This window comes from Otolemur garnettii, unplaced genomic scaffold (genome assembly GCF_000181295.1).
Source record: "Otolemur garnettii isolate 467f Iridium unplaced genomic scaffold, OtoGar3 scaffold00021, whole genome shotgun sequence".
Lineage (NCBI taxonomy): Eukaryota > Metazoa > Chordata > Mammalia > Primates > Galagidae > Otolemur > Otolemur garnettii.
Window position 1 is genome coordinate 8,631,570 of NW_003852416.1, and position 13,613 is coordinate 8,645,182.

Below are 13,613 nucleotides of genomic sequence, written 5' to 3' on the forward strand. Positions count from 1 at the left end.
CACAAGCCCTTTCCTCTGGCTTCCGTTCTGACCTCTGGTATCACACGGCCTGCGACCATCAGGATCCTGACAATCCACACCCTTGCTCTACATCTAGCAGACTCAACTCTGCCAACTGAAAACTTTGGGTGGAAATTCACATAGGCATCCAGACACCACAACACTTAGCCAAGCCCAGCTCTGCTGGCCTGTGCACGCGGCGCTGGCCACCCCGGGGGCCTCCACCTATCTCCCCAGCCAATGGCCCGCCCTCCTCTCCTTGACAAACGTCCTCTCTGCCCACTCATTTATTCCACACAGACGTCCAAACACACTCTCGCTTGCTGTACGTCCTTCCTGCCTCTCAAAGGATTCTATTTTTCAAATCACGTCCTAACCCTGAGATTGTTGGCGTGAGAGCTGTGCTGTGTCTCACATTGGCCTTGAACTCAGAGAATGGTAAATCAGGAAGGTGGCCGTGTGGGTGTATGCACACACCAAAAATCAAATTAGATAAATAAGTTGGTATGCTTTAAAAAAAAAAAAATCTAGTCTTTTGAATTAAAAGTTTCGATAATATTAAAGCCATCGTCCTCTTTAGAAATGTCTTGAGACATCTGATGCTTCTGTATCTCGCCGCTCAGCGAGACTCGCTTCTTGGCGGGTTTTAACATTGAGAAAAGGGGAGGGATGTCTACACACATGTGCACGTGGCACTCTCTGCCCAAGGTCTGGGGACTTTCCCTTCCCCTAGGCAGAGAAACGTCTTGATATTTTCTTAATCATGAATTTTTTTTTAAAGATAGGATCTCACTCTGTCACCCGGGCTAGAGTGCAGTAGCCCAGTCAGATAGCTCATGATAACCTCGAACTCCTTGTCTCCAGCTATCCTCCCACCTTGGCCTCCCAAAATGCTGCTAAGATCGCAGATCAGCTGCTAGGACTACAGATGTGAACCACTGAACCCAGCATATCGTGCAGTTTTTAATACCAAGGTGAAACAAAAAGAAAAAAGTAGATCTCGGTTTTGTAACTCAGAAATATGACGAGGCACGCCATAATTAGGCATGGAAGGAGTGCAAAAAAGTGGGCCGACTCTGCACGCCACTTGGGGCCCATGGGTCACGTCTTGGAGACAGATCAGTCTTGGACAGCAGACATTTCAGCTGTGGGAGGAGCAAAGTGGATGAATGTGACTGCAGAGTTGAAGCCCCGCTCCTAAGTCCAAGTTCACTTCCATGGGCACCTCCTAATTCATGGTTCTGATGGAAAATGTTCCTATTTCCCACCATTTCATTTGGAACAAGTTTTTAAATGCCAACTTGGTAAGACTTTTGTTCAGGACATCTTAACAGGGAGCTCAAGTTTTGACAATTTCCCCCAAAAGGTTGATCGCCTGGAATAGAAGTAATACCCGTGACGTGGCTACTCTCCCTAACTCTCTCCCTCCATCCTGCTGGCAGGTATTAAATCCATCAGTGTGTTCTTCCCCCTGAAGCCCTGACATAAAAAGGCCATGAAATCTCTTTCCACACAATGTTCCAAGCAAACGCCACCCAGCCTACAATCCAGGGGCAAACACCGCACTCAGCTCAAAGGCCTGGGAACAAACAAACCTTTTAGCCCCTTGGAGTTTCACAGTCTTTTCACAGTTTATGTATGTGTGACAGGGAAATGGATAGAACCTTCATCAAATAGTGAAATTGTAGTAACAAGTCAGACAGCTATATACTCTGTCACCAGTTATCCATGCTAAAAAAATATAGTGCAAGTAATAATAATAAAATCATACAAGTGTTAATAAGAAGAGGAGGTAGAGACCAAGGTCGCAGTGATGCCCCTTGGTTCTGTGACAATGTTATTTACGTTATTACATTATTAGGTCATTATTCAAGTCAAAGGCAACATTCCATTCTATTAATCACCTGGGGGTGCTTCTGCTGTGGCAAGGAACAAAAATAAGAGCTCCTTAGGGCAAAGATGAATATGTAAAGTAGGAGCCAAAAGAAAACTCTGAGGAACTAAAAATATGAAAACAGGAATTTCACAAAAATACTTAAGGTTCATTTTCAAAATTCCCCATGACCACAAGAGCGAATCACGGAAGCTCCTCTAATCATATAAACCTCTCTCTAGAAATTGTTTGTGTAGGAAGATTGTGTGTAATGTACATCCCTCTTAAAAGTGACCCTGGGACTGGTACAAACCAACCCCTTCTGACGGAAGGCTGGTGGGTGCTGGGCACACAAGTCTCTAATTACACAGTGGCAGAGCCACCAGTTTAGAGTCTAGCATTTTTAATTCAAATGAAGAAGCCAGTCTTTCTTTTTTATTATAAACCTTGGGCTTAGAAAACTCTGTTAGTTACAACTCCTTTGGTTCTACGTGACAGAAAACCATCTCCAGCTAGTTAAGACATTGGCTGCGTGATGGGTTGGCCTGGGGTTGGCGCTGGTTCCTGAGACTCACAGGGTGCCACTGAGGCGTTCCCTCACACACTTTAATCTTCTACAAGTAAGAGTCCTCCTCTGAGTTTGGTGGGGTGGAGAGAGGTTTGCGCACGATAAACAGAGTTCGTGAGCCACAGGTTGAAGCCCACTCTGCATGGCAAGGACTCACATACAGCACACGCCTCCCCTTGTCTAATCACATGTACCAGAGCCCCACGGAGCGGGAGAAGGAGCATCACCCTTCTCCTGTAGGGTGGGGGTGGGGTGGGGTGCAATGATCAGAAAAACTGTAGCCCAGAGACAAATGTCAGCCTCACAGCACCACAGGGTTTCTAATGCCTGATTTTCCGTGCTAGGAGGTCAGCAGGTAGGTATTCGTCTCAGTCCCTGAAAACAATGTCTAGAAAAGAGCCTAAGAAAGCTGATACCAACCAAGTGCTTTGTGGAAGTGGAAGGGAAGGGGGCTGAGGGCAGGAAAGAGAAAGATGCATGGCTGGGTCTAAAAGTGGAGACGGCTTCTCCCGGTCAGGCCCACTTAGTCATTATCCATTCAGCCTTTGACAACATCTTGCCTTGGTCACTCTAATTCTGGGTTTCAGACATTCCTTCATTTATGGGGTTTGGCTGAAGGGGGCTGCTTCCTTTTTTTCCAAAAAAACAATTTTTTCCCCTGAGTTCCAACTGAATCATCCCCAAGGTTTGACCAGGAGCCCTTCTGCCCAGCCACGCTCCCCTCCTGTCAATGAGACATTTTTATTAGATTTTATTTTCTACCTCCACCCATCAAGGTTGGCTTGTCCCCTGATTGTGAAAGGTCTCGGGGAAAACACGTCTCTTAGAATCTCAGATGTGTCCTTCACTTGTATCCAAATTTTAGGGGCCACAGGAAGAGTCAGAAGTAGGGCTCAGGGACAGCTCTTGACACCAGGGCCCCTCAGGCCACTTAGTCTCTGGGACCACGCAATGGCCCAGCCCCAAGGCTGTGCCGTGGGCTTCCTTCCTTCCCCAGCCCTCTGAAATGCCTGTGATTTCCCTCACTCTGGCACCTGTGCAAGGCAGACAGCGTTCCTGTAAGAGAAAGGGAGCTTGTGCCCTTGGAGCAGGAAGGCGAGTGTGTGGGCACACGGTGGCCACATCTCATTCAGGCCTATTAAACAGCCCTGCTGATGTGCTTAACCACCATCCAAGGATCCACGCACTGCACAGGCTCAGGCTGGATACAGACCCATCAAAATTCATCAGCAGCCTCCCATCACAGGTGGGCCGCAATGGGACAGATGCCCCCTGGGGAAGGACAGGGCTCAGACATAGTACACTGGAAGCATCCGGGTCCTACCCTGGGGTACAAGGACCAAATTAGCCACATCCTGCCAGGCGAGCGAGGGTTTGATGAACGGGGCTGGGGGCTCACTCAGCCCATGGGTGCTCCTGCTGCCCTGGTGCTCTCTCCTGGTACTGTCCCCTCCACCAACACAGAACTCTTACAGGCAGCCTGTGCTGGGCTGAAGCCCTTGAATCTCAGTAAGTCACCACCTTTCACCAGGTGACAGGCATCTGTTTAGAGCTCCTCCGGGCCTCTTTCACAAGATAAAATTTATCCACCCATTTTTAGTATTCATGTATCTGATACCACCTAAGGCTTTTTAAAAGGCCCCCTCAAGTATGGGAATGAACTCTAGAAACCAGAGAGGGACGATGGGGAGTTACAAAGGTGGGAAGGAGGAGACCAGCAAGGACAATTCTGGCAACGGGAAAGGTGGTGAAAAGTGGCCAATGCCACACATGCTGCCTGCTGATGGGTCTCGAGCAGGGTGAGAGTGGGATACGAGAGAAAAAGAGGAATCAAGAACCAAGTCCAGGCTCGGCGCCTGTGGCTCAAGTGGCTAAGGCGCTAGCCACATACACCTGAGCTGGCGGGTTCGAATCCAGCCTGGGCCCGCCAAACAACAATGATGGCTGTAACCAAAAAATAGCTGGGTGTTGTGGCGGGCACCTGTAATCCCAGGTACTTGGGAGGCTGAGGCAGGAGACTCGCTTGAGCCCAGGAGTTGGAGGTTGCTGGGAGCAGTAAAGCCAGGACACTCAACCCAGAGGCACAGCTTGAGGCTCTGTCTCAAAAAAAAAAAAAAAAAAAAAAGAACAAAGTCCAAGTTCGGGGGCCTAAGCAACCAGAAAGTGCTGTTATCTTTACTGAGATGTTGAACACAGGGAGTGACAGGCTAGGAGGTGGAAACAGAATTTGATCTGCACCTGCTAACTTTCCCAACTATTTGGCATCCAGCTGGAGATTAACCCTGGCACTCAGGAGAAACGCAACTCACTGGATTTTCACATCCTGATGTGTAAAATGGACATTAACAATACACTTTCCCAGCCAGACCCTTACAGGGAGTTAGCTGAATTGGCAAAGATTCCCCATACGATAATAACCATATCACAGTCTGACAATTATCCGGGTCCTTGCTTCAGCCCAGCGTGTTCCTCTTTCCTTAGTTCCCAGTATACTCTAGGGGACAATTCTGAGATCCAGTTGTTTTCTCCTTCTGTAATAATTTATTAAAAGAGATAAAAATCTGACCAGCAAGCTATTAAAACAATCATGATAAAACTTTCATATCCTACAACAACATTCTTGAAATACATGCGTTTCCCATAATCAATAGTCAAACCCGAGATTTCCAAATGAGTACTCTCGGGAAGAGTTCAGTAGCCCCAGCCCAGGATACCTAAGGAGCAGTCAGTTTAAACCAAGATTGAGGAGAGATAGAAGCCCTCCACAGCCTGACTGTCTGCAGCTTTTGGGCAGCTGCGTTCCACATAAATGCTGCCATGGCAATTAGACATGCTTGGCTGTGAGCTGGAACGTATAAGAGTGGATTATCAAGTTACTGGCAAACCATGCACAACAGCATAACCCGAAATTATGTTTCCCTAAAACGCACTACCATGTCAGGTATAAAGGAGATACGAAGGTTCTGAACACTCTAAAGTCAGGATGAAGCCACACTCAGGTCCAAACTAAATCAACTCCAGTGAGTTGCTCACCAGAAATTGGTTTTCTGCTTAATTAACAAAGGACCACAGCAGAAGGAGAGAAAGTCACGTGCAAAGAGATAAACCAATGGGCTCCTTGGCTTCAAGAAACTTACAGTCCGGTTGGAGAAGCCAGCCTTGATACACAGAGTTAATTGGCAAGCCGAGAAATGACAAGCTGGACGGGCTGGGTGCCAAACGAACACTTTTGTTTTATTTACTGGAAAGATAAACATAGTCAAAACCCTGAGTTTAGCTCTAAGTAGATCCACGTTAATTTAAAACAGGCTCCCACGCTTGGTAAACAGAGCAGGTGCTGAAATGAAAACAACTCTCTAAAGTGGGTCCCAATCCTGTCCCCGATGCTGAGAAGAGGTCTGCAGCAGACCAAGCTTTAGGAAGTTCTCTTCTAGGGAAGGGCTCCAACCCCCCATGCAGTTAAGATCCTGCCCAAGAAACTCATTTACTTTGTATAACCCAGTGCTTTCCCTCAAACCTATTTTAGGAGAGAGCCCTTTTTTCCAGTAACCTTGTTAACACTCAGGGAAAATGTCAGGAAACGCTAACCCCAGGCTGCCAGAGACTCACCCCCTCCACCCCAAGCACAATAGGATCCAGCATTGAGAAATGGTCAAGAGCTGATTTGAGGCCACCAGCCCTCCCCACGTTCACTGGGGCTGACCTTCAACACTGGAACTAATGGCATCTCGGACAAGTGGGTACACTTTCCCAGAGACATACGCCAGGGCCATATTCCTGACCAAGCTCATAGCTAGTACCAAATAAATACAGCAGAACCTCTGTCAGTTGGCCATCCGAGGGACTGTAACAAACGGGATGGCATATAGAGGTGGTGAAGCTAAGATACTAGGCCTACTGCACTGACACGTACATGTGGTGTGTGTCTGGTCTGTGAAAATTAGATTAACTTAAGGAAGGGGTTAGTGTAGGGAAGTGGTCAACTGTGGAGGTTCTACTGTACTACCTTTGCCCGGTGGCAGCCCATTAAAGCGGAGATGAACAAAAGACTCTCTAGTTATCTGAAGTTAGAAGGGTATAACCCAAGACCTCTTGAAGTAGCGTTAAATGAGTATACCGGGGGTGAGGCCTAGTATGTGCCAAAAGCGTATAAAATCATGCTATGAATCGTCTAATATGAATATGCAATTAGGTAAAATAGTGACACATCAGCTAACTCTTTAAAACCTAGTATCATTTAAGAAGTCACCATTTCATCTGCCTCTTTTGAGGGTGGGGGAAGCTGACTTGGGTCAGTCGCATCTCCATTCCAGGCTAAGGTCAAGGTAGAGGTGCAGCTCTCCATGGAAGCCTGAACTTTTTTCATTGCATTCAAGTCTCTCACATGCTCCTTGATAGTTATAAAAGTTGAGACCTTCCAGGAAAAAAATTTGTGGCCAAGAAACTTTTTAACACTTTTGGTATCTTTTACTTACCTTTTTTCCTAGGGATTGATCCCAAGAGAATACCACAAGGGGTAGGTGTGGAGGAGGGTAAAGATTTATGCAGGTAGATCATCATCACAAGCTCATTCAAAACAGCAGCAACAAAAGGAGACGCTCTGAGGGCCCAACAGCCTGGCATTGATTCCGTAAACTGGGGTAGAATCATGGGATGGACTGTTATGTGGCCATTAAAAATCCTTAAGAATTTTAATGCCATGGGGAAATACTTATTAATGAAAGCAATTTTCATTTTAAATTAACACAAAGCTGGAAATATTGAGCACTATTATGAGTTCGAGCATTTTAAAAATAACTATAAATATTCATACACAGGAAAACAGGTAGAAGGAAATACAGCAAATATTGGCAAGGTAACGTCCAAGTGGTGGGATGATGGCCTGCTTGCCAAATGGTCTGCCATGAACATAAAAGTTGCTGAATGAGGAAAGCTACGTTTAAAAATTAATTTCACTAATTTTAGAGGTAGAATCTTTAAATCAAAAATCTGTACTTCTCATCCTTCACTAGTTTAAGATATCAATCACTGAAAATTTGAATTATAACTGAGGATAATTCCAAAGAGAAGACTGGTGGGAGGAGAGAAGGCGGGGAACCACAGTTGCCTTCAAATTTTTAAGACATTTAACAGTAAAACACAAGTCATAGAATGAGTGTCCCAACAAAAGGGCTTTCCAAGTGGTATCACGTCTCACAGCAACCTCTAACTTCTGGGCTCAAGTGAGTCTCCTGCCTCAGCCTCCCAAGTAGCTGGGACCACAGGCACCCGCCATAACGCCCGGCTATTTGGGGGAGGTGGGGAGGGGTTGCAGCTGTCATTGTTGTTTGGAGGCCCAGGCTGGATTCAAACCAGCCACCTAAGGTGTATGTGGCTGGCGCCTTAGCCACTTGATTTCCACTCACTCTTAAAGAGCCCATAGCGTACCAAGCAGAAATGGTCCACATCAGGACCCAGATTCCCTGTCTGTGGACATTTTCAAGAATAACACGGAAAACAGGCACAAAACAGCAAGAAACAGAAGAGAGCTGGTGAGATGCATGTGATACCAAGGCAGTGAAATCTCTGTGACCATAATCTGAATGGGCTATGACTAAGGTCACACAATCCCTTCCGGTCAAACATACTCTCTCACCAAGGTGGTCAGCTGCCACACCACAAACTCCAGAACTCTTTACCACAACACACGGCAGAGTTTCTGGGAGGAGAAAGGGAGCAAAGGTCTTTTCAGTGCAGACCCCATTACGGCCCCAGGTACACTCTGGGGTTTGTACCACTCACTCCCTTCAAAGCACACCTGACCTCACCCACCACTTCCCCGGCCCCAGCCCCAAAAGATAACCTGACTCTTCCTTTTAGGTCCTCACAGCCCTCCTTATAAAAATAATATTTTCTGTATGTGCTCACAGACTTGTTTGATACTCTTGGACAAAGCAGACCCTCTCCCGAGGCTCTGTCTGTGAAATGGGCAAGTCCTGACTGACTCAGGGGCTGCTCAAGGGAGCACAGACCAAGGGATCTGGGAAGCCAAGCTGAGTCACAGACAGATAAAATAAATAAAAATGAGGAAACTATACACGTAGCAAAGGAAGTAGAAGCAATCCACGGAGCTTTTAGAGAATTGGTGCAGATTCACACCCTGCCACCCCCAAATCCTGCAGCTGCCAAGGGCATAATCTCTCCCCTCCCCTCCCCTCCTGTGTCAATGTCAATGACGGCTCTTAGCAGCCACATGCTCACCCAGAAACCAATCCCCAGCAACCCTATATGTGTATGCGCCACTCTCCAGAAGCCTGCAGGCCACCTTGAGCCATGCTCTCTGTGCCCAGCTGGGGCTGGGGGAGTTGGGGAGTCCCGGGCGCTCCCCACTGGCTTGGCATACACATGTGGTTGGAGTCCCTTCATTGTCTCTTTCCCAGCCACCTCTGCAGTAAGGGAAGGTGCACTCAGGAGCCAGGCTGCCCCGTTTCACAGCCTGAGCCCACAACTGGTCAAACAGCGAGCCTCGGTGGGCCTCGCTCTTCCTCAGTACGTGGGAATCACATGCCATCCCCAAGCTCCTAGGACAATGCCGGGCACGCAGGAAGCCTGTCTTCTTTGCTATTGTTATTATTATCATCAATGACTCCACACTCTGGGTCCACAGTGCCTTTCCTGCGACTCACATAGAACATCTGCAGGTCAACGGATGAATCAACGATTCAATCACTGGCGAACACCATCTCTGCAAAAACACAGCTCTTCACCCCACACCTGTTGCTCCTCTGATATGCCCAAGTCAATGAGCCACTATAATCACAGACCTACCTCTGACTTTCTCTTCTCCCTAAACACCTCAAAGTTCTGCTGATGTGCCCTCCAAATCTGTCTACCATCCCCACTGCCAGCAGCCTAATGCCGGCCACCTATGGTAACAGCCAGACCCCTGGACACCTCCCCACAGTGGTCAGGATTAAACACCAGACCTCAGCACACCCTCCACCTCAGGCCACTCTACTGTGCCTGCCCAACCACGGGGCATCTTGCCTCTCTCAAAGCCCAGCTCTCCGTGCCCTGCCCAACCAAGGGGCATCCTACCAACATCCCGCCTCTCTCAAAGACCAGCTCTCCGTGCCCTGCCCAACCAAGGGGCATCCTACTAACATCCTGCCTCTCTCAAAGCCCAGCTCTCTCTCCTTTGGGGTCTTCACATCTATTTTGCCTTCTGCCCACTCCCCACCCCTTCTCTCACACCATGACCTGGTCAACGCCATCCTCCAAATGTCATTTTTCATGCCATTTCCTCACAGAAACGTGGAGGCCTATAATCCACACCAATGTCTCAGTCAAGATTGGGTCTCTCTGGTCACACTGTCACGGGCCCTGTACTCCTGATGGGACCTGCACACGGGTTCTGCTGGTCCTCAGCATCTAGCAGCCTCGTGGCACACACCACATCCCAGTATACATGAGTGGGCAGAGGAGATACAACCCAGGTCAACTGACCCAGCCAAACACTGCACATGCGTAATGATGAAGAGGACACACACAAGTTTTTTATTTTTAATTAACTATGAGTCAATGTTCTCAAACTCTTCAGAATCAAAAGCTAGGGCTTGCGGTGCCCTCTGAGCTTGCTTGAAAGTGCTCAGTGCAGACAGCAGAGACCCCCTCTGCAGTTCAGCCCACCCTGCATTATTCCGTAAGAGTTTTCTGCTCTCCGCCAGCATTTAAAGCAATAACAACAAGAAAAAGTATACCACCAGTCTGGCGGGCTTTGTTCCTCAAGATTCCATCTGCCTTCTTATCCCACACAACAAAACACACACAAGACCAAGAAGCACTGGAAATCCACCCCAAGGTAAAATTCCACATCGACTTCAAAAGGAAACCCCCAAGAAAAAATCATAGGAACTTTTGAAGCCTTTTGCCGTTTTGTAAGATACATACTATACCAAAATACCACCATTTGGGGTACAGATTCTCTTTTTTGCTGGGTACAAAGGAAGCTAAATGAAAGTCTTTGTATAGCAAAGACATCGGGGTGGTATCCAGGGAGCGGCTCCTAACACCCCACAGCTTACCGGCCAAGACTGGCTCAGACACTAGCACTCGGTGCAACTCAGCTGCTTGGCACTGGTTTTGTAAGAGGAAGAAAAGGAGCTAAGAATTAAAAATCTAAATTTCAAAACTCCACCAAGAAAGAAAAGGGCTAGCTATGTGAATTACAAAAAGTGGAGGTGAGGGGATCTTGGAACTTGGGGCTAGTGCCCCTGAGTTGTTAAGAAGCCACTGAATTTGTAGGGAGAGAATAAGAGAGGGGGGCAGGCAGAAAAGAAAAAAAGGAGAGACCACTTCCTTGCATAAATTCCCATTATTTGGCCAGTCACTCAAAATAACACCCTTAGGGAATGATTTCCTCCCTCTTCTGAACACAAATTAGGAGTTACTGGCTTCTAACACACAAGATGCCATCGCTGCTATAGGAACTGAAATGTATGAGGTGATTTCCTAAATACTATTTGATAAACTGAACTCTACTTCAGTCTACACATCAATTTTTTTCTAGCATGGTAACCCACACTCCACATGATAAACAATCCAATCATATTAAAACCATCTGACAAAATGCTTTAAATTCCTGAATGAAGATACTACCTCACATGGATATTGGAGAAAGTTTGTTTTGTTCTTTTTAAAGCAAATACGACAGTATACCTCTAATGATTACTAATCAACACTGAATACTTCCCTATTTTCAAAGTGTAACATTAGAAATAATTATGAAATAGCTTGGCCCCAAAGTTACAATAAATCCAAATTTCAGAGAAATTAAGAAGTAATCCTTAGACAATTATTTAGAAACATGTGTGATGAAACACTGATGTGACAACCTTTTACTTAAAAGAATGAAAAAACAAAGTGTGGGAAAGAGCCCCAAGTGTCTGGAGAAAAGTTATCATTCATCAGAGAATCTGAACACGAACCAGACCCTCTGGCCAAGGTCAAACTGTGCAAAGACCCAAATGATGTATCAGTCATAATCCAGAATGCACCATTTATAAATACAGATAAGCTATGCCTGCCAAGGTCTGGTCAGTTTTGGTTGACACACTGCCCTCTGTTCAGTGAAAAAGTAATCATTAATTTGTAGTCCCAAGGTGCATGGGTCCTCAGTCCTAAAAACTATAGGGGACCACGTGGATGTAGAAGCCCACAACCTGGTTTTTTCTACCCTACTTTCCCATCTCCCCCTTCCCAGAACGTGCTCCTTTTCACCTGGTGGTGTCAGGTGAAGACTGCAGAAATGCACAATCACAGGGCTGGCTCACATAACCAAAGCCACCCTTCACCAGCATTGAGCATTTCACAAATGTGGTTTCCTTTATCCAGTCTTAGGGCTTTTGTCTTCGTCGTTCAGCTCCCAGAACCCACCTTCCTCCACCAGTCCGTCACCTCTGGGCAGTGGCCATAACCACATCCCCAAGAGCACAAAAGAAAAAGCACAAAAGATGTATTAGAGGTGCCAGCCGTGGTCCCAGTGGACCAAGGTCTTCATCTCAAAGGTGGTGTGTGTGCTCCAAAGAGGCTGCTATGGTAAACATGCCTGTTATTACACAGCAGAGGGAAAAAGAAACCTAAGTCCCCCTGCTATTCCCCTCGCCAAAATCCACACAGGCTCTGGAAAAAATGTTTTGCCACCTCCTCCAGATCGTTAATTTCTACACAAGAAAATAAAGCACTTAAGACCCATGTTGAGGCAACCGTTCTTGTGGGATATGGAGGCGGGAGGGTCACTACCTCTTGTCCAAATGGACAGATCTCACTCTTGGTCAGGGGCAACACTCACTGGCACAGGGCCCACTGACCCTGTCCTATAAGCCCCTTGTCCACTCTGAACTATTTCTGGGAGCCACACTCTCTCTCCACACTTAAAGAGAGAAAACAATTCAAAGAGCTTGGAATGACCTTTCTCTGTAGCTTTGGGGAAAAAAAAAGAAAAGAAGATGGTGGGAAATTCCCATCAAGCATTTCCAAAAGCAGAGAAATAAATTTCAAGGCCTAGACCAGTGGTTCTCCATCTGTGGGCCCGCGACCCACAGGAACTGTATGAAAGGGTTATGGCATTAGGAAGGTTGAGAACCACTGGCCTAGACCCACACTGGGAAGTTCAGGGAGGCAGAAAAGTGAACTGTGTTGGCTTCCTCGATTGATCCTCTAGGTCTCTACAACTATCACACTTTTTAAAAGCAATTTTGTACGCTGTTAAGATTCTTCTTCTAAGCATGCCATTCGCTTTAGGAGAAACCTGCCTTAGAACCCCACGCCAGTAACTTTCTGGCCCCTAGGCCACTGTCCCTAACAATGACCCAATTTATAGTAAGCAAAACAGAACCAGTCCTGGAAAGTTACATTCACTTCCCATGGGACAGAATACACCACAAGGCCCCTGGATCTAGGCCTCACTCTGGCCACTGACTCAGTGTGTGACACCGGGCAATTCACTTAAGGCATCTCTGGGCCTCAGTTTCCTTTTCTGAGAACAGACTGGGCCTAGACAAGCTAATGCCACTTGTGGCCCTGCAATCGTGACATGATAGGAGCACATGTAATTATGAATATCCATTTTATTGCAGGGTTGGAGGAAGGAGGAAGCTTCTGGCAAATGCCAGCCTTCTTTCTACATGCCTCATTCATACCATGAGAAGATATTTTCAAAAATGACTCAAAATGTCGCTTTACAGGAATAAATTATTTTGTAATAAATACACAGACAGACAACAGAGGCACAACTCGTTAAATAATATACACTCAATTACAGCAAGCTACAAAATAAGGAGGCAGTTAGTCCAGAAGGACACTATGCATCTTAATGTTTTTCTACTTAAAATTATTTTGTTAACTTTAAGAAATTATAATATAGAAGCAAAATGCATTAATGGATAACATTTTGTAATACTTAAATTTAAAAAGCAAATGATTGTTTCATGCTTTGCATAATTCTACTTGTCACAGGTTCATTATAAAATTATGTCTTTGGTGAATTATTTCAAAAGTAGGAAGTCCAGCTCATGATATAAATATATAGAAGGAATATTCTAATAAGGCTGAGCTATCTCCTCAAGAGGTTAATTTATAAATTCCACTTTCAGAGCCTACAAAACCTTCAGACACTGCATTAAAAATATATGT

The 13,613-nt window shown here is 46.2% G+C and overlaps 1 protein-coding gene across 14 annotated transcripts in view; it reads right to left on the reverse strand.

Moving 5' to 3' along the window:
- The window catches only part of TCF7L2 (transcription factor 7 like 2), a 199,559-nt gene that overhangs the window by 105,387 nt on the left and 80,559 nt on the right, over positions 1-13,613 (reverse strand). The gene's annotated exons all lie outside the window — the stretch shown is intronic.